Raw genomic sequence first — 25,722 nt, forward strand, 5'->3', positions numbered from 1 at the left:
CAACTCTCCCCCTCAAAGGGAAAAACAGCCTATGGTCATCTGGGATTATGGCCACTCTACTTTCCAATGGATTTACTATAGAATTCCTACAGTCAAGAAGTAGGCCTTCGCCCCATTGAGTCTGCACTGACCCTCTGAAAGAGCACCCTACCGAGGCCCATTCCCCTGCCCTATCCCCCTAACCCCATACCCTCACCTAACCTACACATTTTTGGGCACTAAGGGGCGATTTAGCACAACTAATCCACCTTTGGACTGTGGGAGGAAATCTGTGGACTCGGAGGAAACTCACGCACACACGGTGAGAAAGTGAAAATTTCACACAGTCACCCAAGGCCAGAATTGAATCTGGGTCCCTGGAGCTGTGAGGCAGCAGTGCTAACTAACCACTGTGCCATCGTACCACACAGCCTTAGTTTAACTTCCATGTGCTTTGTAAATTATTGAACAGGATAATTTGGATTATGCCCATTTCAGGACCCTAGATTATGATTGCGAAATCCAGTTATTTCATAGAATATCATAGAATTTACAGTGCAGAAGGAGGCCATTCGGCCCATCGAGTCTGCACCGGCTCTTTGAAAGAGCACCCTACCGAAGCCCACACCTCCACCCTATCCCCATAACCCAGTAACCCCATCCAACACTAAGGGCAATTTAGCATGGCCAATCCACCTAACCTGCACATCTTTGGACTGTGGGAGGAAACCGGAGCACCCGGAGGAAACCCACGCACACACGGGAAGAACGTGCAGACTCCACACAGACAGTGACCCAAGCCAGGAATTGAACCTGGGACCCTGGAGCTGTGAAGCAATTGTGCTAATCACCATGCTACCGTGCTGCCCCTCGTGGTATTGCGTATGGAAACTTGGCTTTTACACCTGGAAGTCTGACAAATCAGCAGATTTGTTGGATTTTGTGACTACTGTGTCTATGCACAGAAACTCACAGGTCTTGCCTTCAGCCTAATCCATTAATAAATGTTAACCTTGAATGCATACCTTGCAGCATACGTTTGTAATGTTTGTCACCATGATTGGGTCTGAATGTACCACACTGGAATAAAGTTACAAGCTGAATATTGAGAGACTTCTGCAGAAACACAAATCGTTTCTAATAACATAACTTGAACAGTTATTTCAGGGTTGAGATACATAAATGTTTTTAAAGAAAAATCATTCTCGGGCTTTATTGGCAAGGCCAGCATTTATTGCTCATCCCTAGTTGTTCTTGTAGACCAGATGGTCATGTGAATGTTGGGATGACAGGTGTACAAAAGAGGTTAAATGTCAGGAGCAAATGGAATATTAGTGTTTAGCATTTATTGTGACTGTAGGAATTCTATAGTAAATCCATTGAGTATAAAAGTAGAGAAGTGTTGTTGCAATTGTATAGGGTGTTGGTGAGACCACATCTGGAGTATTGAGTCCAGTTTTGGTCCCCTTACTTGAGGAAGGATGTGGTGACATTGGAGGCAGCTCAGAGGAGGATCAGCAAATTGATTCCAGGGATGAAAAGGTTGATGTATGAGGAGAGATTAAACAATTTGGACGTATGCTAGCTGGAGTTTAGAAGGATGAGAGGAGATCTGATTGAGGTATATAGAATACTAAAAGGGATTAATAAAATAAACATAGGCCAAATGTTCCCCCTTTTGGGGCAATCTGGAATGATAGATCACAGATATAGGTTGCGAGAGGGTAAATTTAAAGCTGAGATGAGGAGGCACTACTTCCCGCAGAGGATGGTGAATTTGTGGAACTCGCTGGCCCACAGTGCGGTGGAGTCTGAGTCATTAAATGGTTTCAAGAAGGGATAGGTACATTTCTGATATTTAAAAAAACAGATGAAAGGGATATGGGGTTTAGATAGGGATGGGATTTGAGACCAGGAAGAGATCAGCCATGATCTGATTGAATGGCAGAGCAGGCTCGAGGGGCTGAATTGCCGACTTCTGCTCCTAATTCCTATGTTCTATGTTCCTATGAGCACAGGCAGAGACACAGCATGTCCACACCAGCATGCGGAGTAGAACTCATTCACGCCGCTGTCGAGGGACAGGTGAATGGCATTCCGTTTGACGCCTGGCGCCGCCTCGATTTTTAGCTGACATCGAATTTTCCGTCCAACCGTGTTTCCCGATTCTGGTGTCGGCCGACGGAGAGTCTGGCCCATCATTTATTATTAGTGTATTCTCCCAAGTTGTTGAAAGATCAGAGCCACGATCAAGACCAAGGACTTTTCAGACCCAGTAGAGTTAGAAGGTGGAACCTAATTGCCCCAGAGCATGCAACATATTTCAGAGCACTAAGGAAAATAAGGGATATGGGATAGGACAGGAGATGTCCTAGGTGTAGAAGATCAGCCGTCGTCTAAATGAATGACTGAGCAGGTATGGCCTGTTTGTTCTTTTGTAAAAAAAATATTTTTTAATTCTACATTTTCACATTTTCCTTCAAAAATTTACACCTCACCCACAAACAGTAAATGGTAACAAATGCAAAATCAATCCCCTTAACAATACCAATGATCCCATCCTCCCACCACCACAAACAACGGCCCACCTGTCAATATATGCATCCAATAAACCGAACCCTCCCACGGTGGAAACAAAAAACAAAGGAGAAAAAGAAAAAGGAGTTCGGGACCGCCCATGGTCACCATTGACCTATAGAGTCCACTCCCCCCTCCCCCCCCTACACTCAATGCCATCCAGCCTCTGAAAGAGTACCGTACATGATACCTAAGTGTTGTACCCCCCCCCCCCCCCACCCCCCCAAAGTCTCCAGCTCCTCCCGTCCACTGCCTCTTGTAAAACTCCTCCTCCCAACCTCGGTTCCTTCACCCCAACTTTCCACCCCGGCTAGACCACTCGGACCCTGTTCTGCCAGGCTCCGATGGCCGCAGCCCCTCCCCCCACCTCACTCCTGTTCACTGGCCGGCTTAAACCGGCCAGCGTGGAGGCCCCCGCCCAGGTCCCTTTCCCCCTTGCCCGGCCCTAGGAAAGCCCAGAGATCCCCTTTTAGCACACACACCCCGCATATCCACCTACACCCCAAAGAGCCCTCATTTTGAGTGAAAGTCCCATCCCTTCCCTTGTCCAAATATATACAACATTGGCTCCTTTAGCCCCTACACCCGCACACAGTGAAACAAAAAAGAAGAAAATACAGTCATGAGGTTACATCGGCACATGGCCATTCCTCAATTTGTCAGTTCTGCCACAGTCCTTCTGCCTTCGCAAACTCCTCCGCTGCTTCCGCCGTTCCAAAATAAAAGTCCCTGAGCTTATAAGTCACCCTCAGCTTCGCTGGATATACAATGCCGCACTGCACCTTGCTAATGTACAGTGCCCTCTTCACCCGGTTAAAGGCAGCCCGCCTCCTCGCCACCTCCACCGTAAAGTCCTGGTATACACGTATACCAGCTCCAGCCCACTGCACCACCCGCTTCTGCTTGGCCCAGCTCAGGACCTTCTCCTTCACACTGTACCTACGGAAGCACAGAGTCACTGCCCTTGGCGGCTCACTCGCCTTTGGTACAGGCCTCCACGACCGATGAGCCCGATCCAGTTCATATCAGGAGGGATCCTCCCCCTCCCCCAATAGATTTGCCAGCATCGTGGCACAATACTCAGTCGGCTTCGGTCCTTCAACTCCTTCGGGCAGCCCCACAATCATCAAATTCCGACGCCTGGATCTGTTTTCCAGGTCTTCCATTTTTCCTCGCAGATCCTTGTTAATGTCCATCACCTTCCGCATCTCCTTCCCCATCGAGGTAAGTTGATCACCGTGCTGCAATAACGTCTCCTCCACTTCCTTCAGTGCCTCCCCTTGCTCTCGCACCTCCGCCACTGCGCTCGCCACCGCCATCATCACCGTGGAAATCGCCTCCTCCACCAGCGCACTCAAAACCTCCCTCATCTCCTTCCTCACCGTCTCCATGCATTTCGCAAACTGCCTTTTGAATTCCGCAGCCATCACCTTAGTTATTCCTTCAGCCGTAAGCACTGCGGCCTCCCCTGGTGCTCCAGCCTCCATTTTCTTTACTGACCCCGCGGTGACCTTTCCACTCCCCGACGGACTTTCAGCCGCTTTTTTCACGGCCGTTCTTTTGCTGGTCTTCGACGTTCTCCTCCTCTGTGCTGTCTCCCGACTTTTACTGCCTTCGTTGGCCCTAGGACCGAGCGTTAACCCCCGATAATGTCGTTCCCGAACGGGAGCCCTCCAACGCGCGGCTGCCTCCCGCCCACCGTCACCGGAAGTCCTTGGCCTGTTTGTTCTTGCTGCTAAAATTAACTATTTATTCAAACAATGCAACACCACTCTCTAATTCCTCGGACAACAAAAAGACAAATAAAGCGTATTAAAACCCTAAATAATTACTGAAAGCATAAAACAAAATCAAACAATTACTGCAGCACGGTAGCCTTGTGGATAGCACAATTGCTTCACAGCTCCAGGGTCCCAGGTTCGATTCCGGCTTTGGTCACTGTCTGTGCGGAGTCTGCACATCCTCCCCGTGTGTGCGTGGGTTTCCTCCGGGTGCTCCGGTTTCCTCCCACAGTCCAAAGATGTGCAGGTTAGGTGGATTGGCCATGACAAATTGCCCTTAGTGTCCAAAATTGCCCTTAGTGTTGGGTGGGGTTACTGGGTTATAGGGATAGGGTGGCGGTGTTGACCTTGGGTAGGGTGCTCTTTCCAAGAGCCGGTGCAGACTCGATGGGCCGAATGGCCTCCTTCTGCTCTGTAAATTCTATGAAATTCTATGAAATCACACAATGTAAAGTTATTTTGTTGCTAATGCAGCACAGCATAGAAGTATCATAGAATCCCTACAGTGCAGAAGGAGGCCATTCAGCCCATCAGATCTGCACCAAACCTTCAAAAGACCACCCTACTTAGGCCCAATTTTCTGTCCTATTCCTGCAACCCCACCCTAAGGGGCAATTTAGCATGGCCAATCCACCTAACTTGCACATCTTTGGACTGGAGCACCCGGAGGAAACCCATGCTCACACAGGGAGAATGTACAATTCCACACAGACAGTCACCCGAGGTCGGAATCGAACCTGGGTCCCTGGTGCTGCGAGGCAGCATTGCTAACCACTGTTCCACCGTGTACCCGATCAGAGAAAAGATACAAATTGTGATTGCTGACAGGTGACGGTCACAGAAAAAATGGGATATTACGCTGCCTGGCCAGTTAACGACCATCCAGTGTGAAACGCACTGTGTGAAAGGTTGAGTGCTGCCAGGGATGATGGGCACCACGAAAAGGGAATTTGTGGACTGGCATTTGCACTGTGCTTCTTCAGGGAGCAGCTGCAGATCTGTCTGAATGAGCTGTGGACCTGTTTTTATAATATATATGAGCGGAAAACTGCCACGAGTGTCTTGGCAGCACAATCGTACACAGACCTCAATCCCCAGACACATTTGTTAATTGAATTTGAGCTCTGGCCTTACATCCTGCCCTGGATTGAGGTTGCAGCTTAAACGTAAAGGCTTAAACAATCATCAACCCACCGCCCCATCCGTAAAGGCAGACAGGCAGCGTAAAGTCCCAGTCAATTGCTGTTTAATTTAAATTTGCTCCTTCATCGTCGGCTTCTGTCTCCCACACATGCCCACTGACCACACTATTGCACGAGGGCTTGATGTGGTAGTCACCACTGTTTGTATATATGACGTATATGAGAAGTAATACGGTAAGGCTCCTGTACTACAGGTACGGGGATAGATCCCTGCCTGCTGGCTCCGGCCAGTAGGCGGAGTATAAATGTGTGTGCTCACCGAGCGGCAGCCATTTCGGCAGCAGCTGTAGGAGGCAACACATCTCTGCTTAATAAAACCTCGATTACTCTCTACTCTCGTCTCGTCGTAATTGATAGTGCATCACTTGATGACGTCGGGACATGTGCCCGACATCTTCTCAAATGACTGTACACACTTTGAGGTCGAGCACATGCCTGCCTTGGCAACGTAGAATTCTGGCCATGGATTCTGCCCAGGTGCAAAAAAATCAGCAAGGAGTGCTCCGGTGCCCATTAATATGAGCTGTGGATAGCAAGCCAGTTAAAAAAAAATTACATATAAGACTAAATAAAACACAGGAAAATCTGCAAAGAAAGAAAACACCAGGCTGTAAAAAATACCTCAGCTGAAAATGAGCAGTGGTGGAGCAGTGGACTGGCGTCTGATGTTTCGAGTGAAAGCAATGGACGGGGTGTTGGGTAGCATGTGTAACAGAGGGTTGCTGCTGCTGCCTGCTTCTTTGTCCAATATGAAATTTCCCCATTTGTTCTGTCTGCTTTTGGAAATTTATAGATCGAGAAAAGAAAGCTAAGACGATTTGTTCAATTAGAAAACACTATCATTTATTGTCTCTCACACACTTATCACATACACACATATACAAACGCACATTGAAAATACTTACACTTGCACACGCACATATTCACACACCCATCCTACAAACACACACACACACTCTCTCATCATCACTCTCACACACAAACACACATTTGTACAGACAGGCACTCACACACACTACTCGAACGCTTGCAAACATTCATGTCCGTACACACTTGCACATATTCACACACACCCTCAAACGCACAAGCTGTTTAAAAAATACTTTAATGGAAATTAATTAGAAAAATTTCCAAATTAGATATTATCCAGATTTTTTTATTATTCAGCTGTGACATGTTGGTGGTTAATGAAAAAAAGAATTTGTTCTCGGGATATGGGTGATCGTGTCAAGGGCAAATTTATTATCTGCACCTAGTTGACCTGAGAAAGTGAATTTGGTCATTCAGTTTTTAATTGTTTTCAAACTAAAAAGACCACTTTAGAGAGCGTTAAGGATTAGCCACGTGCTGTGGGTCTGGAGATGTGACAAGAGTTCCTCAAGTTCGTGTCCTAGGCCCAACCATCTTCAGCTGCTTCATTAATTACCTTTCCCCCACTATAAAGTCAGAAATGGGGATGCTCGCTCATGATTGTACAAATGTTCAGCATCATTCATGACTGCTTAGATACTGAATCAGTGTCTGTGTCCAAATGCTGCAAGACCTGGACAAAATTCAAGCTTGTGCTGATGAGTAGCAAGTAACATTCGTGCCATCAAGTGCCAGAAAATGACCATCTCCAACAAGAGAGAATCTAACCATCTCCCTATGATATTCAATGGCATTAGCATCACAGATTACTTCACTATCAACATTCTGGGGGGTTATCATTGACCAGAAACTGAACTGGACTAGCCATATAAATACTATGGCAACAAGAGCAGGTTAGGGTCTGAGAATTTGGAGGCAAGTAACTCATTACCTGATCCTCCAAAGCCTGCCCACCACCTAGAAGGGACAAGTCAGGAGTGCAGTGAAATAGTCTCCACTCGCCTGGATGAGTACAGCTCCAGCAACATTCAAGAAGCTTGACAGCATCCACGACAAAACAACCCACTGACACAATATCCACTCACGCCACCACTGGTGAACAGTAGCAGCTGTGTATACCATCTACCGGATACCCTGCAGCAACTCACCAAGGCTCCTTAGACAGCACCTTCCAAACCCCAGCCTCTTACTATCTAGCAGGACATGGGTCGCAATGCGTGGAAAGACCATCACCCGCAAGTTCCCCTCCAAGCCACACACCATGCTGACTTGGAAATATATTGCCGTTCCTTTAATGCTGCTGGGTCAAAAATCTAGAGCTCCCTTCCTAACAGCACTGTGGGTGTACCTACACTACAGGGACCACCGCGGTTCAAGAAGGCAGCTCACAACCAACTTCTCAAGGGAAATTAGGGACGGGTAATAAATGCTGCTGACAAACATAGAAAAATAGGTGCAAGAGTAGGCCATTCGGCCCTTCAAGCCTGCACTATCATTCAATATGATCATGGCTGATCATGCAAATTCAAGATCCCACTCCCACTTTCATACCACTTAATCCATTTAGCCGCAAGGGCTACGTCCAGCTCCCTCGGCCCCAGCAGGTTTCTGTGAAAGAGAGTTCACAACACTCGTGAGAGAAGAAATTCTTTCTCACCTCAGTCCTGAATGGCGTACCCCTTATTTTTATGCTGTGACCCCCTAGTTCTGGACATCCTCAACATCGGGAACATTCTAGCCTGTCCAGTCCCATCAGAATTTTATATCTTTCTATGAGATCCCCTCTCATTCTTCTAAACTCCAGTGAGTACAAGCCCAGTTGATCCAGTCTTTCTTCATATGTCAGTCTTGCCATCTGGGAATTAGTCTGGTGAACCTTCGCTGGACACCCTCAATAGCAAGGATGTCCTTCCTCAAATTAGGAGACCAAAACTGCACACACTACTCAAGGTGTGGCCTCACCAAGGCCCTGTATAACTGCAGAAAGCCATTCTTTTTTTATACTAAAGTCCTCTCACTATGAAGGCCAGCATGCCATTAGCTTTACTCACCACCTGCTCTACCTGCATGCCAACCTTCAGCGACTGTTCCACCATGTCACCCAGGTCTCATTGCACTTCCCTTTTTCCTAAACTGTCACCATTCAGATAATAATCTGCCTTCCTGTTTTTGCCACCAAAGTGGATAACCTCACATTTACCCACATTACATTGCATTTGCCAAGTTTTTGCCCACTCAGCCAGCCTACCCAAGTCACTCTGCAGCCTCTTTACATCTTCCTCACAGCACACACTGCCACCCAGGTACCACACCCAGCTAAGCCCACATCCTGTGAACAAATAAAATGTTAAAAAGTCACATGTACGCCAGATGAGGCACCATGCCAGGCTTTCTGGAGGACTTTTGCAAATTAGTTGAATTTTTGGAACAATTCGGAAGGTTCCAATGTCACTAGATGACCAGATTTATTGTATTTGTTTTATTAATTTACGGGATGTGAGTGTCACTGGTTAGGCCAGCATTTATTGCCCATCCCTAGTGGACCTTCTTCAGAAGGTGGTGGTGAGTTGCCTTCTTGAACCACTGCAGTCCTTGAGGTGTAGGTACACCTACTGTGCTATTAGGGACAGAGTTCCAGGATGCTGCCCTGGTGATATATTTCCAAGTCGGGGTGGTGAGTGACTTGGAGGGGAACCTCCAGGTGGTGGGGTTCCCAGGTATCTGCTGCTCTTGTCCTTCTAGATGGTAGTGGTCGTAGGATTGGAAGGTGTTGTCTAAGGAACCTTGGTGAGTTACTGCAGTGCATCTTATAGATGGTACACAAGGCTGCCACTGTTCGTTGGTGGTGGAGGGTTTGAATGTTTGTGGAAGGAGGAGCAATCAAGCAAGTTGCTTTGTCCTGGATGGTGTCAAGTTTTTTGAGTGTTGTTGGAGTTGCACACATGTAGGCAAGTGGAGAGTATTCCATTACACCCCTTACTTGTGCCTTGTAGATTATGGACAAGCTTTGGGGGTCAGGAGGTGAGTTACTCGCCATAGCATTCCTAGCCTTTGACCTGCCCTGGTAGCCACAGTATTATTATGGCTAGTCTAGTTCAGTTTCTGATCAATGGTAACCCCCCCCGGATGTTGATTGTGGGGGATTGAGCAATGGTAATGCCATTGAATGTCAAGGGGTGACAGTTAGATCCTCTCTTGTATGAAATTTAACAACTTGTCACGTTGGAATTTGAGCTCAGAATCAGTGTTGATTACCATTTACATAGATATGGGGAATAAAGAAAACTATTGCACACCAACTTAAAAAACAGATTACTGTATACTTTAAATAGACTAATGTAATAATAATTGTTTTGGGGCCCTACAGGTGATGTGCCATTTGAGATAGCACACAACTGCCATTTTTCCCCCCAATAAATTATCAACGTTTATTGGACAAAGGAAATTCAGCCAAAGGTAAGATTCTCAAATTGACGCCATCTAGCAAACAATATTATGAATCAATGAACGGATTCTCGAGTCATAGTGATTGTTATATAGATAGCTAAGCATAGCGTACATTAAATATTTGCTGCTACGTTACGCGAGTGCCATTATGCACAGTGTTGTACAATGTAGACCAGCAAGAAATTTAAATTGCCTTGGGTGCAATATCAAGTTTCAGGGGGGGAATGTTGGTCTGTTCCACCTATTATTAATGTCTCACACCCATGCTAATCAACTAGATTTAAGGAGCAGTATTCAGACGGTATGGGCTTCCATTACCCGATACAGTACAGATGGATAAAGTTACATGAGGTCCAGAGACGACTACGGGAAAGTTTGGTAGAGATGATCAAAATCATGAAGTGATTTGATAGAGTAAATAAGGGGAAACTGTTTGCTAGTGGCAGCGAAAATGAGAGGATATGGGTTAAGGATAATTGGTGAATTGAACTAGGGGTGAGGTGAGGAGAATATTTTCACGACTGAATTCTGAACATGGAAAATAGGAGCAGAATTAGGTTGTTTGGCCCCTTCAGACAGACGTAGTTCAATTTCCGATGTGATCACGATCTGATTTTGTTTCAAATTCCACATTGTCAACTCCCCCCCCTCCCGGATAACTGTAGATTCTTGTTAGGCAAGAAAATCAGTCTACCTCTACCTTAAAAATATTCAATGGTCCCGCTTCCACCGCCTTCTGAGGCAAAGAGTTCCAAAGTCGCACAACCTTCTGAGAGAAAACATTTCTCCTCATCTCTTGTCTTAAAAGGGTGACTCCTAATTTTAATGATGTGGAGATGCCGTCGTTGGACTGGGGTGAGCACAGTAAGACGTATTACAACACCAGGTTAAAGTCCAACAGGTTTGTGTCATGGTTACTGTTCTGAAGGCTGAGTAGTTTGCTGCTCTTCGTCGTCCAGTACTTTCCCGGAGCGGAGAATCTACCACATCTTCTTCACAGCCTTCAACACGTCATCGATGAAGATGAACGTCTTGCCAAGGTCATCCCCACACCCCCACTACTTGCCTTCAAACAACCGCGCAACCTCAAACAAACCATTGTTTGCAGCAAACTACTCAGTCTTCAGAACAGTGACCACGACACCACACAACCTTGCCATGGCAATCTCTGCAAGACGTGCCAGATCATCGACATGGATACCACCATTACACGTGAGACCACCACCCACCAGGTACGCGGTACATACTCGTGCGACTCGGCCAACATTGTCTACCTCATATGCTGCAGGAACGGATGTCCCGAAGCGTGGTACATTGGCGAGACCATGCAGACGCTGCGACAATGAATGAACGGACATTGTGCGACAATCACCAGGCAGGAATGTTTCCTTCCAGTCGGGGAACACTTCAGCAGTCAAGGGCATTCAGCCTCTGATCTCCGGGTAAGCGTTCTCCAAGCCAGACTTCAGGACGCGCGACAACGCAGAATCGCCGAGCAGAAGCTTATAGCCAAGTTCCGCAAACATGAGTGCGGCCTCTACCGGGACCTGGGATTCATGTCACATTACATTCATCCCCCACCATCTGGCCTGCGAAATCCTACCAACTGTCCTGGCTTGACACAATTCACACCTCTTTAACCTGGGGTTACCCCATCTCTGGACCTGTAAAGATTTAATCACCTGCTAATGCTCGCATTCCAAGCATTGTCTGGCATCTTTGAATATGTCTATATATGTGTTTCTGGAACAGACCTCTTCATTCACCTGAGGAAGGAGCAGTGCTCCGAAAGCTAGTGACATCGAAACAAACCTATGATTCTAACCTGGTGTTGTAAGACTTCTTACTGTCCTAATTTTAAGACAGGGGCCCCTAGTGCTGGACACACCCACAAGAAGAAACATCTTTTCCATGTCCACCTTGTCGAGCCTATCCAGTGGCCTGAATTCTCCGCTTCGCGATGCCAGAAGCAGGAATCGTGATTGGGTAGAGAATTGAGCAAAATTGAAATATGCAAGGTTTGCGCTTGCCGCTGATTCCAACGCAATACGACTGTCCTTCACTGGTGGCAATATCGATGGTCGCAGCCAGCACCAGCAGATCCATGCAACATCGTCATTTGGGTGGATTTAATATCATTAACTGCTTGGACACTTACAGGCTCCAGGCTGCTAATACTGCTGGGTCTTGCCTATGTCCTTTGATGTACAGAAGGCTTCTGGTCATTTGGGAGCCCACCCAGGCTGCCCATCTGGACACCCTCATATTCCAGCTGTCTCATCAAGGGGATGGGCATGGCCAAGCTCAATCAGAGGCCAACTAGGTCTTGCCACCTTTAGCTGCTCTGCCCCACTGCAGAGGAATTAGGGACTAGCAGAGCTCAACCCAACTGGAAGACACCTGCACCGTGACCGTTGGAACTCTCTCTGGTTCTCTGCACCCTTCAGGACAGAGGTCTCCCCATCCCTCCAGATTGGCAGCTGTCTCTCTGGTGAGGCTGGCAGCGCTGGCTGCCTTCGCCACCACCTCTCAGGCGCTGTTCAGGAGAACAGGCTTGAGTCTGTGGCCCAAGCTGGGGAAGAGGTTGTCTTTCCTTCCCTTACTGGCATGGAGCTGTGGGTCCACCTTGGACGCTCGAACTCGGGGAGCAGATCTTCGGTGAACCATCTTTGTGGCTGCATTGAGAATGTGGTAAGAGGTGTGTTTAATAACTGCTCTAGCTGCCAGGCTCTTTGGCTCACACTCCATCCCAGCGGTTACAACACCTGTTGGGCTGGGAATTGCTCTCAATTCTCGCTGGTAGACTGCTGGTCCATTTGTGTGGCCTGGCTCGCTCACCGAATAGCTCCCTTGATGGAATAGCTCCCTTCATGCACAATTCAGTCCCGGCAGCAACATTTAAGGCATGAGTGAACCAATGGGAACTATGTCCAATAGCGAGCGCCTTTAGCCACATGTTTCCTGGCACTTGCAGCGTTGAGAAACACAACGCTATCTAATGCGACTCTGTTAGATATGGGATGCATGGCCGAGACTGCACTTGATCCCGTTTCTTGCACTGAGGAGCTCCGTTCGCCGAAATTCTCTCAGTGCAGGGAGAGATCAGGACGCTATTTTTAAATGGCGTCCCAATCTCTCGACATGCTGACCCGATATCCGAACCCCCCCAAAGCCCCAACTCACCTATAAGGGGCCCTCACCCCACACCACCTCCCATCCGCACACCACCTCACATGCAATGGGGACCCCTGGGCCCTATCACCGCCGCGCATAAAATGCCAGCTTGACAACTTAGCAGTGCCAGCCTGCCATTCTGGCAGTGCCGCTGCCAGCTGGCAGGGCCACCTGGGCACCAGTACTGTGTGCTTGCCCGAGGTCTCCAAGGTGAAGGGGATAGATCCCAATGCCTTGGTTACCTCCGGGAACTGCATATTAAAGTGAGACTAGTTGTCTCCCTCTGATATGCAGATTTGCCAAAAAGTGATCCCGCCAACAATGGGCAGGCTGCACATCGCGACGTCTCGCGTGATTGCGTTGGATTCCGCGAGGCAAGGCGAGCGGGGTGAATCCCGGGAGCTGGGTCTCCCAGAATTTACCGGCCACATTGCTTTTCGGGTGCAGCACGGCAGGTAGATTGCACTCCTAGTCTCCCAAACAGAGAATTCTGGCCAGTATCTTGTATACTTCAATCACGTCACCCCTCACTCTCCTAAACAGTGGAAATAAGTCCAGCCTGTCCAACCTTTCCTCATAAGACAACCAGCTCAAACCAGGTATCAATCTAGTGAACCTCCTCTGAACCGCCTCAAATGTGTTTATTATATTCTTCCTTAAATAGAGAGACCATGGGATTCTGCAGCTGTTCTCCATTTAAATACAGTGTCTCGACAGGTTCCCCTTTATCCAAGGGGAAAGCGGGAAAGCCCAAAATTGAGATTTGCACCAGGCGCGAATCATTTTGAAATTGACCTGGCCCGTTCCAAATGGCGAGTTCCGGTCTTACCCTAAAATGACGAGAAGTCACGCAGGGATCGTTTAGTACTCCTTTACAAAAATGGGAAGCTGTCGCAGTGGCGACCGAAGTGAGTCCTCCGTTTTTGAATTTTTCTTTACAGTAGGAATATTCTTATTCTGAGTATTCAGAAATATCCCCTGACCCGTCTGCCACAACTTCTCTATTGAGCTATCCTCTAGCCTAGTATCTCAGTCTACTACAGCGAGCTCAGCTTCCGAGCCCACACAGTGGACCTTGTTTCAGCTGGCAGTGCAACCTGGTCACATTGACAGTGCCAGGCTGGAACCCAGGTGACATTGCCAGGGTGGCAGGCAGGCAGTGCCAGTGCACAAGGCTGGTACTGCCAGGGTACCCAGGTGGCACCAGTGTCAGGGCACCACCCTGCCCAAAGGGCATGCAGCTGGGGGCCACCAATCCCCTCGGACACCCCCTTGGGGATCAGTACCAAACGGCACTTGCCCGAGGTCCCTGACGCGAAGGAATTGAATCCCAAGGCCTTGGATATCTTGAGAATCTGCACATTAGAGTAAGGCTTACTGCCTCGCTCTAATATGCAGATTTGCTAAAAACTGATCCCACCCATTGTGGGTGAGATTCCCTTTGCAACGTCTCACGAGATTGTGTTGAATCTCACAAGGCGTTGCAAGCAAGGTAGATCCCAGGAGCAGGGTCTCCCGGCTTTCACCGGCCACGCTGTGCCACTGTGAGCTGCTTTTCCGGCACAGCATGGCTGGAAGATCATGCCCTATCTTAATGACTTGGATGCAGGGATAGAATGTACTATGGCCAAATTTGCAGATGACACTAAAATAGGTGGGAAAGCAAGTTGCAATGAGGAAATAAGAAATTTACAATGTGGATGGATTCGGCGAATGGGTCAAAGTTTGGCAGATAGAATTTAATGTGGATAAGTGTGAGGTTATCCATTTTGGTCAGAGGAATAAAAAGGCAACTTATTTTCTCAATAGAGAGGAACTTTCAAAATGCTTCTATGCAGAGGGATCTGGGTGTCCTCATGCATGAATTGCAGAAAGTTAGTATGCACGTGCAGCAGGTAATAAGGAAGGCAAATGAAATTTTGGCATTCGTTGCTAATGGAATAGAGTATATAAGTAGGGAAATGCTGTTGCGCCTGTATAGGGCATTGGTGAGACCACATCTGGAGTAATGTGCCCAAATTTGGTCCCCTTGAGGAAGGACATGAATGAATTAGTGGCAGTTCTGAGAAGGTTCACTAGATTGATTCCAGGGATGAAGGACTTGCATTATGAAGAGAGATTGAGCAGTTTAGGCCTATTCCTGCTGCAGTTTAGAAGAATGAGAGGAGTTCTGATTAAGGTACATAATATAAAGGGGATTGACAGGGTAGACATAGAGTGGATGTTTCTCCTTGTTGGACATTCTTGAACGAGAGGCCATGGTTTCAGGCAAAGGGTTGGCAAATTTAAAACCGAAATGAGGAGGAATCACTTCACTCAAAGGGTCATGAATCTTTGGCATTCTCTACCCAGCATGCAGTGGATGCAGGAACACGCAACAAATTTAAGGAGGAGATAGATAGGTTTTTAATTAGTAGCGGGATGAAGGATTACGGGGAATGGCGGGAAGTGGAGATGAAACAGAAATAGGATCAGTCATGATCATATTGAATGGTGGAGCAGGCCTGAGGGTCTGAATTCCCTATTCCTGTTCCTAGTTCTTATGTTCTTATATGATTTTTCCAGATTTTATATACAGAGGAACATTGGAATTAGGTGCAGAAATAGGCAATTCAGCTCTTCAAGCCTGCCCGGCCATTCAATCAGATCATGGCTGATCTCTTCCTGGTGTCAAATCTACCTCCCTATCTGTTCCCCATATTCCTTTAACCCATTTTTAAAATCAGAAATATATCTGTCTCTTTCTTGAAAACATTTAATGATTTGGACTCCACCGCATTATGGGGCAGCGTGTTCCACAAATTCACCACCCTCTGTGAGAAGTAGTACCTCCTCATTTCAGTGTATAACTTAACGCCACCCATAATATGTATTAATGCCCCGGCCCCGGGTCACTGTCCATGTGGAGTTTGCACATTCTCCCTGTGTCTGTGTGGGTCTCACCCCCACAACCCAAAATGTGCAAGGTAGGTGGATCGTCCACGCTAATTCTTGCCATCCTTTTATCACAAGCACCCAATACTTGTTCTTGTACACTTTGCCCTACATTGTGGTTTTAGCGGGCCTATAGACCACTCCCCCCAGTGACTTATTTTCCTTGTTATTCTGCATCTCAACCCAAACTGATTCTACATCCCGATCACCTAAACCGAGTTCATCTCTAACTATTTAAATGCTAAATACACACACTATTATTTTTTAGGAAGTGGTTCAGGGTTCCCTCAACTCACCAAACCCCCAACACGACTTGAGGTCACACTGAAATGTCTGGATTTATATGCTGTGAAAATAAAAGCACCAGCTGAACCCAGGTGCAGAAAAAACAGTTCAAGCTGGTTTCCTAAAATCCACAGCTGGCCCCCCCACTATCTAAAGCAGATGGTAGAAGCAGGTTCATTAATTACTTTCTGAAAGGATTTTTTTTTAATTTGAGGGGGAACACATTTGGTGAGCTCTGGGAGGAAAACAAGAAATGCCCACCTTCTGTGCTGTGCTATTCGATGATTCAATAAGGTTTTGGTGTGCCTGCTCAGAAACAGAAGCTAATTTAGAAAGAGTGAGAACGAATTAGTGACACAATTTATTGGCCACAGCCTTAAATGGTCAGTTTTACAGGAAAGAAAGACATGTATATATATGGCGGGATGCAGTACCAAATGTTGAGGTACCAAAGCTCAATGAAAATGTGTTGGCCATATCATTTTAAATTCTGCTATTACATTGTTTCCCCATGTATTAATTATTTGAATCAAAGGCCGCACACTGGTGCAGTGGTTAGCACTGCTGCCTCACGCCGCCGAGGACCCGGGTACGATCCCGGCCCCGGGTCGCTGTCCGTGTGGAGTTTGCACATTCTCCCTGTGTCTGCGTGGGTCTCACCCCCACAACCCAAAGATGTGCAAGGCAGGTGGATTGTCCATTCTACTTGTCCCTTAATTGGAAAATAAATGAATTGGTTACTTTAAATATAAAAAATAATTAATTATTCAGGTAAACTATACTTTTCGAGTGAAAAATATTAGTGCCAGTAGGAATTTTATTTTGAACCATGTGGTATTTTGAATCATCAGTATTTGGCATAGCTAAAATTTCACTATGCAACAATGTAATGATTTAATTCAAGCCTATTAAAAACATGAATTACAGAAGACTTTACTTACTCCTGACTGGGGGGATGGTATATTGAGGGAATGCTATTTTTCTTGGTGTACAGGACACAATTTTAAAATTTGAAGATGTTGAATGTCTTGGAAGTATTGTGAACTGTGAGGAGGATAGTGAAAGATTTCAGGAGGATATAGACAGGACTGATAGAATGGGCCAGACACGTGACAGATCAAATTTAATATAGAGAAGTATGAAGTGATAAAGTTTGGTCAGAAGAATGAAGGGAAGTGACATAAAATAAAGGGTACAATTCACAAGGAAATGCAGGAGCAGAGGGACCTGGATGTATATTGTAGCCACCTAAAATGGCTGATTCCCGAGTAAAATGGCCAAACCCCGATGTAAAATGACGAACTAAAAAGGCTGATGGGAAAATCAGCCAACAGGACTCCAACGGACAGCTGCAGACAGAACAGTGTATTCGGCTCTGGGGAAGTCGGCCCAGACCGATACCTGCAACCATTAACAGCACATCAACCCAGCCATCTGCATTTCAATTGGCCATCCCCGGGAACAATTGCTACAAATTAGCAATTGAAAGCCGATCCAGACCTTTCGGCGCCAGCAGTGGCTGAGACAAAGAAAGGTGGACGACCACCCCCCGATCAAGGAATCGCCCCATTATTGGAGCATATCGAACCCAGTGATTGGGACCAAGTCCAATCACTTGGGACCAGGGTCAAGGTCCGCCCCGAGAGGCGGGAAGCCCCTAGGGACTATAAAAATAGGGGCCAAGTTCAGATCGATCCTTCTTCTCCTACTCGCAACCTTCGCGACCCTTCGACGAAGAAACAAGTAAGTGTTACCCCAGCGATCGCTACCAGATAGGTGTTCCAGACTATCGACTCGTACCAGCCTTTATGAATCCCGCAGGCCAGACCCAATTCGATAGACCATTCTTTTCCCTGACCTGGTGGGCCATCACCAAAGTTAAGTATTGGCCTTTAGTGGTAGGTAATAGTCAAGAAGTAGGATTATTGTATAAGTATTTATTGCTGTATATAATAAATGATCGTTGATTTAACTTTTACTAAGCGGTGTGCTGCATTATTAATCATTACTTGAGCTTGAACCACGTGGCGGTATCAGAAAGATACCTGGCGACTCGTGAGCAAAGGTGACAGAATTAGAGCTAATAAAACTAAGGCTAATAAGAGCAACAATATGTGCATAAAGGTGGCAGGACAGGTTGAGAAAACATTTAAAAAGTTAGACTGAATCTTGCGTTTTATACATAGGGGCACAGAGTACAAAAAGCAAGTAAGTTATGAACCTTCATAAAACATTGGTACAGCCGTAATGGAAATTATGTGAAGGTTTTACTAAGGGTGCAGAAAAGATTTATGAAATGGTTCCGAGGATGAGAGACTTTGTGGATAGATTGTCAAAGCTGGGGCTGTTGTCCTTGGATAAGAAAGGGTTGAGAGGAGATTTGTTAGACCTACTCAAAAGCATGAGGGTCTGGATAGAATAAATGGGGAGAAACTGTTCCCATCAGCAGAATGTCAAGAACCCAAAAGGTTATTAACAAAAGAGGTGACAGGAAAAATCACTTTATGTCACAAGTGGTTTGGATAACGCATACCATACATAGGGAAGGAAGGAGAGACTACAGAATGTAATGTTAGTCATAACTGTGATGTGGGGAATAGATCAACTTAATACGAGGTAGGTCCATTCAAAAGTCTGATGGCAGCAGGAAAGAAGCTGTTCCTGAGTTGGTTGGTACATGACCTCAAACTTTTGTATCTTTTTTCTGACGGAAGAAGATGGAAGAGAGTATTTCCAGGTTGCGTGGGGTCCTTAATTATGCTGGTTGGCTTTCCGATGCAGCGGGAATTATAAAGTGGAGATGCCGCCGTTGGACTGGGGCAGAGCAGAAACTGCATACATGAGTGCGGCCTCAACTGGGACCTGGGATTCATGTCGCATTACATTCATCCCCCACCATCTGGCCTGGGCTTGCAAAATCCTACCAACTGTCCTGGCTTGAGACAATTCACACCTCTTTAACCTGGGGTTACCCCTATCTCTGGATCTGTAAACACGTAATTAACTGCAAATGCTCGCATTCTAAGCATTGTCTTGCATCTTTGAATTTGTCTATATATATGTTTCTGGAACATACCTCTTCATTCACCTGAGGAAGGAGCAGTGCTCCGAAAGCTAGTGACATCGAAACAAACCTGTTGGACTTTAACCTGGTGTTGTAAGACTTCTTACTGCGGGAATTATAGAGAGAGTCAATGGATGGGAGGCTGGTTTGCGTGGTGGACTGGGCTACATTCATGACCGTTTGTAGTTTCCTGAGGTCTTCGGCAGAGCAGGCTCCATACCAAGCTGTGGTACAACCAGAAAGAATGCTTTCAATGGTGCATCTGTAAAAGTTGATGAGAGTCGTAGCTGACATGCCCAATTTCCTTAGTCTTTTGAGAAAGTAGAGTCGTTGGTGGGCTTTCTTAACTATATTGTCGGCATGGGGGGACCAGGACAGGTTGTTGGTAATCTGGACACCTAAAAACTTGAAGCTCTCGACCCTTTCCACTTCGTTCCCATTGATGGAGACAGGGCCATGTTCTCCTGTACGCTTCCTGAAGTCAATGACAATCTCCTTTGTTTTGTTCACATTGAGGGAGAGATTATTGTCAGCGCACCAGTTCACCAGATTCTCTATCTCATTCCTGTACTCTGTCTCGTCATTGTTTGACACCGTGAGATCAAGAAGGATGGGGAGAGGCTTGTGTCTCCCCCACAAACATCAACATAGATGGCATAGGCCAAATGGCCTGTTTCTATGCTGTGCCAGCAGGGAATTCAAACACTATACAGTGTTTCACATCCTCAGGCCATCACAGCCAAGAAATTAATATCTGGCGAGCAAACACAGTAGGGTGTTTGGGGATGTTGATTCTGCTTCAGATCCTGGGAACCTTAAGCATCAAAGACCCTGAAATGCCTGTTTATGAGAAAGTTGTGGGCAGGGCATTGGGCGGCCTGTATTTTGTTTTACACTAGTGGAGCTGTACAGGAGGGTTACTGCTGTTGCTGTTTCACATTGGATTGGATTGGATTGGATTTGGTTATTGTCACGTGTACCGAGGTACAGTGAAAAGTATTTTTCTGCGAGCAGCTCAACAGATCATTAAGTACATGAGAAGAAAAGGGAATAAAAGAAAATACATAATAGGGCAACACAAGGTAGACAATGTAACTACATAAGCACCTGCATCGGATGAAGCATACAGGGTGTAGTGTTAATGAGGTCAGTCCATAAGAGGCTCATTTAGGAGCCTGGTAACAGTGGGGAAGAAGCTGTTTTTGTGTCTGTTCGTGCATGTTCTCAGACTTCTGTATCTCCTGCCCGATGGAAGAAGTTGGAAGAGTGAGTAAGCCGGGTGGGAAGGGTCTTTGATTATGTTGCGCGCTTTCCCCAGGCAGCGGGAGGTGTAGATGGAGTCAATGGATGGGAGGCAGGTTCGTGTGATGGACTGGGCGGTGTTCACGACTCTCTGAAGTTTCTTCCGGTCCTGGGCCGAGCAGTTGCCATACCAGGCTGTGATGCAGCCAGATAGGCTGCTTTCTATGGTGCATCAGTAAAAGCTGGTAAGGGTTAATGTGGACATGCCAAATTTCCTTAGTTTCCTGAGGAAGTATAGGCGCTGTTGTGCTTTCTTGGTGGTAGCGCCGTCGTGGGTGGACCAGGACAGATTTTTGGAGATGTGCACCCCTATGAATTTGAAACTGCTAACCATCTCTACCCCGGCCCCATTGATGCTGACAGGGGTGTGTCCAGTACTTTGCTTCCTGAAGTCAATGACCAGCTCTTTAGTTTTGCTGGTTTTGAGGGAGAGATTGTTGTCGCTGCACCACTCCACTATGTTCTCTATCTCCCTCCTGTATTCTGGCGTCGCTGTCACAATGTGGGAAAAGCAGCAGCCAGTTTGCGTACAGTATGGCCCGTCCTACAGGATAATGATGGGATAATCGCCAGTATTTAATGTTGGTCGGGCCTGCACCCGACCCGAAAGTGCGTCCCGATGTCATTGCGCACTGGCGCGATATTTCAGTCGGTGGCCACATGTCGAAGTTGGAAGCGCGCTCACCGACAATCAAGAAGCTGATTTAAATTAATCAAACACCAATTCATAAAATTGCAGAGCAGAAGGAGGCATTTAGCCCATCAGATCTGCACCGACCCTCTGAAAGAGCACCCTACCTAGGCTCACTCCCCCATCCTATCCCTGTAACCCCACCTACGCTGCACATATTTGGACATTGAGGGGCAATTTAGCATGGCCAGTCCACCTAACCTGCAAATATTTGAACTGTGGGAGGAAACCGGAGCACCCAGAGGAAACCCACACAGACGCAGGGAGAACGTGCCAGCTCCACACGGACAGTCATCCAAGGCCGGAATTGAACCCAGGTTCCTGGCGCTGTGACAGCAGCGCTAACCACTGCCACCATGCTGCCCCTATTTGACTGGGATTTTGCGATGCCCGTCTGCTTTTACCTTTGCCGGGTGGTCTTTACTTTTAAGCAGCAATCTCGATCCAGGACGGGATGAGAGGTCAGAGCTGAAATAAATTAACCAGTGTGTGACTTCCGGTGTGGACCATGGAGTAAGTGGTCACACACAAGGCAGCTCCTGCCCTAGGTTACAGAAAAGAGCTCTTTTTTAATCAATACGGGGTGGAATTTTGATGAAAAGACGTAGGTGAATGTTGGAGGGGTACTTTGCCCCAGGAATGGTATGTCTCTTGGTTACCAGACCCAGCAGAAACAGTAAAAGATTTGGCTGGAGCTGCAGTAAAGACAAAAGCCTCTTCCAGCATGCAGGCGGGGGAAGGGCAAGCTTAAAGGCTTCAAGCTGACTTGAGGGCCTTTATTAAAGGTGAATTCTAGCAGCAGAGGGAACAACTGTGAAAAGATCTCCCCAAGGCCATTGAAGAAGTGGGGACGAGGCTTCCGGTGGCGGCCATGGAGGAGTAGGTCGCGCATTCGGCAGCTCCCGTCTGGAACGGACTCTCAGACCTTTTTCAGGAGTTTCTACAGACTTTTTGGGGCAGATTGGTGAAGCGAACACTGCCAAAAGGATTCCCTCTCTGTGGGACTTCTGGTGACGGCGGGCGGGAAGCAGCTGTGCGTTGGAGGGCTCGCGTTCGGGAACGACATTGTCGGGGGTTAACACCCGGTCTTAGGGCCAGCGAAGGCAGTGAAAGTCGGGAGACAGCACAAAGAAGGGAAATGTCGAAGACCGGCAAAAAAACGGCCGTGAAAAAAGCAGCTGAAAGTCCGTCGGGGAGTGAAAAGGTCACCGCAGGGTCAGTAAAGAAAATGGAGGCTGGAGCGCCAGGGGAGGCCGCATTGCTTACGGCTGAAGAAATAACTAAGGTGATGGCCATGGAATTCGAAAGGCAGTTTACGAAACATATGGAGGCAATGAGGAAGGAGATGGGGCGATGTTGAAAGTGCTGGTGGAGGAAGCGATTACCCCGGTGAGGACGGAGGTGGTGAGCGCAGTGGCGGAGGTACGGGAGCAAGGGGAGGCGCTGAAGGAAGTGGAAGAGACAGTACTGCAGCACAGTGGTCAACTTACCTCGATGGGGATGGAGATGCGGAAGGTGATGGAGATCAACAAGAACCTGCGAGGCAAATTGGAAGACCTGGAAAACAGATCCAGGCGACAGAATTTGAGGATTGTGGGGCTGCCTGAAGGAGTTGAAAGACCGAGGCCGACTGAGTATTTTGCCGCGATGTTGGCGAAACTATTGGGGGAGGATCCCTCTCGATATGAGCTGGATCGGGCACATCGGTCGGGGAGGCCTGTACCAAAGGCGAGTGAGCCGCCAAAGGTAGTGACTCTGTGCTTCTGTAGGTACAGTGTGAAGGAGAAGGTCCTGTGCTGGGCCAAGCAGAAGCGGGTGGTGCAGTGGGCTGGAGCTGGCATACGCATATACCAGAACTGGTGGAGCTGACGAGGAGGCGGGCTGCCTTCAACCGGGTGAAGAGGGTACTGTACGTGAGCAGGGTGCAGTGCGGCATTGTATATCCAGCGAAGCTGAGGGTGACCTACAAGTTCAAGGACTTTTATTTCTGGACGGCAGAAGCAGCGGAGGAGTTTGCGAAGGCAGAAGGACTGTGGCAGAATTGAGAAATGGTCATGTACCAATGTAGCCTCATGACTGTATTTTTTTCTTTTTTGTTTCACTGCGTGCTGGTGTATGGGCTATAGGAGCCAACGTTGTGTATATTTGGACAAGGGAAGAAATGGGAGTTTCAGTCGGAATGAGGGCTCTTTGGGGTTTGTGTGCTAAAAGGGGACTTCTGGGTTTTTCCTGGGGCCGGGCAAGGGGGAAAGGGAACCGGGCGGGGGCCTCCATGCTGGCCGGTTTAAGCCGGCCAGTGAACGGGAGTGAGGTGGGGGGGACGGGCTGCGGCCATCGGACCCTGGCAGAACAGGGTCCGAGTGGTCCAGCCGGGGTGGAAGTTGGGGGGAGGAGTTTTACAAGAGGAAGTGGAGGGGGAGGAGTTGGGGAGGGGGGGTTTACAACTCTTGGGTGTCATTTACGGTACTCTTTTGGAGGTTGGATGGTATTGAGTGTTGTCGTGGGGGTTGGGGGGGGGGGGGGGGCGACTCTATCGGTTAATGGTGGCCATGGGCGATTCCGGACTCCTTTTTCTTTTCCGCTTTTGCTTTGCTTTTTTCCCACCGTGGCAGGGTTTGTTTTATTTGAGGCATATATTGACAGTTGTGTGGGGTGGTGGGAGGATGGGATCGTTGTTGATGTTAAGGGTATTGACTTTGTATTTGTTACCGTTTGTTGCCTGTTGGTGCGGTGTAAACTTTGAAGGAAAATGTGAAAATGGAGAATAAAAACATTAAAAAAAAAATTAACCAGTGTGTTTGGGGACTGAGGTCTGTGTGTGATTGTGCCAGAGTTTTAACTTGACTATTTATATTTTTCAGGTCAGCAGCTCCCTCGGACAGTTCCGCAGTGACTGTCTGCCTGAGGGAGCACATTGGAAGCGCCGGCCTGAACCCTCCCTTTACTCAGCAGCCACCCTTCCCAGCAGTGCTCAGGCTTTTACAGTGCGCATTTGCCACTGAATGGCCGTTATTTTCGGATTAACAATGTGATCTCAGGCGGGGGCGGATTTCACATTGGCTCTTGCCCAGGCTGACATCAGGTGGGCCCGAACATAATATTCAGGCCAGTTTGTTTTAGCAGTATCAGATGAGGGGTACCAGGTGAGAACTCTCCTGCCATTCTTCAAAATCATGCCACAGAATCTTTTACTCCCACCTGTGAGGGCCAACAGCGCATGGGTTTAATCTCTCATTCAAAAAAAAAGGTACCTCTGACAGTGAAGAGTTCCCCACTGAAGGACCAACCTAGGTCATGTACTCATATCTCTGGCATCATAGGGCAGCACAGTGGCGCAGTGGGTTAGCCCCGCTGCCTCATGCGCCGAGGTCCCAGGTTCGATCCCGGCTCTGGGTCACTGTCCGTGTGGAGTTTGCACATTCTCCCAGTATTTGCGCGGGTTTCATCCCCACAACCCAAAGATGTGCAGGGTAGGTGGATTGGCCACGCTAAATTGCCCCCTTAATTGGAAAAAATGAATTGGGTACTCTACATTTATTTTAAAAAATATCTCTGCCATTATTGAAGCAACTCGGGTGTGGCACGACAAGCTTCAGAGATGTCATGGGGGGTAATATCTTCCTGCACAGCAATACCGCACGGAGAAAATGACAGCAGCAGTGACCTTTAACATGCACTGACACAGTGGGGCCATCCTTCAGGATACCTGCCATCAGCATGGGAAGTGAAGGCTGGCGAATAGGCATTTTTTGTTTTTACACATTCAACCCAATATGGCTGTAAAAATTATCTCGTTGCTGTTTATGAGACCTTGCTGTGCGCATGTTGGCTGCCATTTTTCCCAACTTGCAGCAGTGGCTAGGTATTTAATTGGTTCGGGACATCCTGAGGTTTAAGTTTCATGAAAGCCACTAGATTGGTGGTGGAATCATTACTGTGGCTACTGTCCCTGATGCCCTGCTCCATTAGGAAGCCAGAAACCTGAGAATATCGTGCTTTCTTCTGTTTCTGTTGACTTTGAGTCCTAAAATTGCCTGGGTTTTCTGCACGTCCATACGTGACATCCTTTACCGTATTTAACTGCAAAGTAACCAGTACAGGAAGTGCCTAAATCTAGAAAGTAAGTACTCATTACTTTTGCTGACATGGCTGAAGCTTTTGTTCAAAGGTGTTACTATTAGAAGTAGCAGCATTTTGGAGATGGTGAACAGTAACGCATTATTAGTCCATGTCTTCTGAAATAACCCAGATATTTAATTGTTAATTTTTTTTCAAAAAAGACCGATGAACCCAATAAAAAATTCAGGAGAAACTTCTTCATCCAGAGTAGTTTGATTGCAGAACTCGCTAACACAAAGACTGGCTGAGGTGAATAGCGTAGATGCATTTCAGGAGAGGTTAGATAAGTACATCAGG

The 25,722-nt window shown here is 47.4% G+C and overlaps 1 protein-coding gene across 7 annotated transcripts in view; it reads left to right on the top strand.

Moving 5' to 3' along the window:
• LOC140386412 (E3 ubiquitin-protein ligase MARCHF3) overlaps positions 1-25,722 on the top strand; it is a 48,510-nt gene that overhangs the window by 5,889 nt on the left and 16,899 nt on the right. For 5 of the 7 annotated variants that reach the window (XM_072468734.1, XM_072468735.1, XM_072468733.1 and 2 more), the window contains one exon: positions 9,777-9,865. The exons of 1 other annotated variant lie outside the window; for it this stretch is intronic. The gene's annotated coding sequence lies outside the window, so the exon portion shown is untranslated. Of the gene's footprint in view, positions 1-9,776; positions 9,866-24,167; positions 24,450-25,722 lie in introns of all 7 variants that reach the window. One more of the 7 variants, XM_072468736.1, reaches the window with a different exon arrangement.

The sequence above is a fragment of the Scyliorhinus torazame genome, chromosome 12 (assembly GCF_047496885.1).
Source record: "Scyliorhinus torazame isolate Kashiwa2021f chromosome 12, sScyTor2.1, whole genome shotgun sequence".
In the NCBI taxonomy this organism is placed as follows: Eukaryota; Metazoa; Chordata; class Chondrichthyes; order Carcharhiniformes; family Scyliorhinidae; genus Scyliorhinus; species Scyliorhinus torazame.